General features: G+C 55.2%; 1 non-coding gene across 1 annotated transcript; it reads right to left on the bottom strand.

Annotated features, from left to right (window-relative positions):
• Nucleotides 1-3,298: 3,298 nt before the first annotated feature.
• On the bottom strand, nucleotides 3,299-3,405 carry LOC147730926 (U6 spliceosomal RNA). The gene has a single exon (XR_015308809.1). It is a non-coding gene; the product is annotated as a U6 spliceosomal RNA (small nuclear RNA).
• Between the last annotated feature and the right edge of the window lie 349 nt (nucleotides 3,406-3,754).

Here is a 3,754-nt window from a genome sequence, read left to right as displayed (position 1 = left end):
CTATAGTGAACATCGGAGGCAAAACAGAAGAGCCCCGTGAACACCCAAAGAAGGGGAACAGGAGAAACCCCCACAGCAGGCAAAACAGGAAGCAACACCTCCAGCCGCAAAGGAAACACGAAGAAACAGGCAGAAAAGCCCGATCTAAGCCGCAAAACAACTCAAACCTGCAGAAACCGCAAAGAAGGAAACAAAACGAGCAAGGCACCCAACCGACAAGCGGAAGAGAAGGCCAGCAAAAAAAAACACCGCAGTGGACAACCACAACACATCCACCACTAACAAGGACATGAAAGGGGCAACCGCAGACCATGCAAAACAGCAGGCAAGGCCCAAAGAAGAAACGAAAACAGGAGAGCCCGGACAACGAAGCAAAAGCTCAGAAGAAGCCGACCCACCAAAGGGCAACAACCACCGAGGAAGACCCAAGGCCCCGACAAGCACAAACCGCCGTCAACGAGCAGACAAAGCGGAAGGGGAAAAATCCCAACAACAAACCCAAGCTGGAGAAACCAGCACAGAAACAGGAACCCCACCATGGATTCCGACCAAGAGAAGAGCACCAGGAAACAAAAGAGCCCCAAAGTGCATCTCAGCTCCAAAGAGCGGAAGGCCAACGCGACCAACACATGCCACAGGCCACCACAGAAGAACAGCCCAAAGACGCTAAAGACAGCCGCTCAAGAGACAGGCAGTCAGAAGCAAGCGCCAAAGACAGGGCAAAGACAGCTGCGGACCCAGAAGCAGAGCCGGAGGCAAGGGAGGCTGGCCAAATCCGACTCCCAACAGCAACAGCAGGAGCGGAAACCAAAAACAGCAAGGCCAACCCAACAACACCGACACCCCCCAAACCTCCACAGAGCGCCCGGGAGGAGAAAAACGGGAGGGAAGGCATACAGAAAACCCAAAGGCCAAGGAAACGAGAGAGCAACCCCCGAGGACAGACCACCCCGGAACAAAAACCGGGGGAGAAGAGCAACAGGAGGGGAAGCAAAAATGACCAAACCAAGAGTCCCAAACCATAGACAAAAGGACCTAGAACAGAGGAACAGACAGAGGGAATGCCACACGAAGCAGCAAGACATCCCAGCGCAGGGCCATTCCAAGCACCAGCGCACAGTCCCAAGCACCCACGCAATGTCCCAACAAAAGGACATGTCCCGTCGAAACAAGCACCAGACAGCACCAAACAGAGGATGTCAGGAAGAGGCCTAAGCCACCAAAAGAAGGCACAACTAGAGTACCATTCCATGAAAGAAAACCAACCGCTGTAACAGGGATGCCTCTCAAGACCCTCTGAAAGACAACAGAGAAGTCGCCGCCCAGACACAAGACAGGGAAGCCCGCAGGAACAGAGACACGTACCGGGACCCCCCAAGAAGGCCCAAACAACAACGAGCCCCCAGAGCGCCAGCCCGAACAGCAGACAAGCCGGCCACCAAGGACCCCAACGGGGCCCCCAACCCAAGGACAGGCATCCAAGGACAACAAGAGGAGAGAGGAAAGCAGAAATGCACCCCCCACACCAGGTCAGGAGAGCAAAGCCACCAGACCAGGGGAGAGAGGAACCAGAGCCCCGTAACCAGCAAGACAAAGGACCCAACAAGTCAACAGAAGAAACACCAAGGACACGAGGTGCACAAGAGCCCAAGGACCACAGCCGAGGAGGCAACCACCAACTGCCGGACACAAAACCAACCCCGAGCCGGGGCAGGAGGGAGACCCAGTAGGACCCGCAGAAGATCCAACAGGACAGAGAACAGATCCGGATATATGGAACGCCTCACGAAATGCGTGTCATCCTAGCGCAGGGGCCATGGCAACCCCCTCCAGCAATGCCCAACAGAAAGCATACGAGCCGCTGAAGCGAGCACTGAGAAACAGCCCCCAGCAAAGCGTCAAACCGGTCCAGAGGAACTGAAGCCCCCGAACAGGAACCAGACGAGGAACGGCCAGACCCAAAACGACCCCAGAAACCGGAACCAGGCCAGCAAACCCCCACAGCAGGAGCTAGCACCGTGGAAAAAACCAGAGGAACATGAGAGAGACCGAAAGGAAACACCTGAAAACAGGAAACGGAACTCAACCACCGCAAACCTCTGAGCAGCCGGATGGAGGGGAACAAGAAAAACAGGCGACTCCCACATCTAGGGAAGCCAAAATTACCCACCAAGAAGAGGGGAAAACCAGGCTGCAAGGGGCACAACCGAAAGGGACACAGCCGCACCAACCCGACCAAAGCCCCGGGAGGCAGAACCGAACAGAAAGACCAACGGGAGTCAGGACCCGGAACAGAGAGAAAGAGGACCCCCGGCCCCACTCCATCACCGAAACCAGCACCACAGAGCGTAGCGACAAAAAATTGGCCGACGCCAAAGAAGATGGCAGAACGCACCACAGTGCCAACGGACAATGAAGCGACCGTGAAAACAGCCTAAAAGGGGGACGTCCCGGAATGGAAACCGGCAACCAAGAATGACGACCAACAGGAATCATCATTCTCAAAGCAGACCGGACCAATGACACCAAAAGAGATAGGCGACCCACAAGCAGGTCAACACCAGGAGCGGAACACATAACCTGAAGAGGAAGAGATGCAACCACCAGGCCACGGAGACTCCACATGGGCACAACATACCCGACTGACATTCAGGGGCAGCAGCAGGCGCCGCAGAGGCAGGGAACCAAACGTAGTGCAAAAAATGCAGGCATAGGACCAAGGCACCAGGGGAATGGCAAAGCACCAAAACGTAGGCCAGAGAGAAACCTCACAAGCCCCCGCCGCCCCGGTAGCCGAGGACAAGGCCCAACCATCATGGACTGGAAGGAGGGACCCCTAAGAAAGCACAGACCGAAAAAGAGCAAGCACACACCCCAAAAAGGAGAGGCAGCATACGAACTCTTGAGAGCGGAATCCACCAACCGCCCAACCCGGACCTCCAGGGAAGAAGCCTCCGAAGACCGAGGGAGAAGGTGCAAAAACCCCAACAGGGAAAAAACGTCCACGATCCCACCAACAAGAGATGATGGCATAGCCGCATGCACCAGCAGCGCAGACAGCGCAAAACAGTCCAAGAAAAACTGCAAAAGATGCTACGTGGACAAAGAGAATGCAAATTTCCAAAGCACAGCATGAAAATGAACATCCCAAGTCACATTGACAGCATTGGCAGGACTTGAACCCTCAGCATATGATAGCCTGTGACACCAGAGGCATATGACACACCAATGAGCAACAGCTCCGTGGATGCACCGGAGAGGAAGTCCCCTCAAACATGGCGAGCAAAAGGAGTAAACCCCATATATGGAACGCTCCACGAAATGGCATGTCATCCTTGTGCAGGGGCCATGCTAATCTTCCCTGTATCGATCCAAGCTCAGTACATGTGCTGCCGAAGCGAGCACCAGGAAAACACCCAACACACCAATAAAGGAAGTGCCCAGCAACCTCCAGGAAACACTGCCCCAAACAGTAATCTCATATGTGAGAACAGAAAATAAACAAAAAAGGGCAGCCCTGCAGTCTCCACCCACAGCCACATATGTAGAACATGGCCGCAGGGGCCGGCCACTGCACTAAAGCACCAGCACCGGAACGACCTGGGGCCAGAACACCAGGAGGGCTCCCCGCCCCAGCCCAGCACATGAACGGGGAGCATCCTGACCCCAGAACAGGAGCGTGGCCGGCCGGAGGACCGGAGCGGCCGCGCCGGTAAAAACATGAAAAGACCATAAACAGAAGCATTTAAAAATG

The sequence above is a fragment of the Lissotriton vulgaris genome, chromosome 2_1 (assembly GCF_964263255.1).
Source record: "Lissotriton vulgaris chromosome 2_1, aLisVul1.2, whole genome shotgun sequence".
In the NCBI taxonomy this organism is placed as follows: Eukaryota; Metazoa; Chordata; class Amphibia; order Caudata; family Salamandridae; genus Lissotriton; species Lissotriton vulgaris.
Note: the sequence above shows the minus strand (reverse complement) of the source record. Positions and strands in the feature narration are given on the sequence as shown.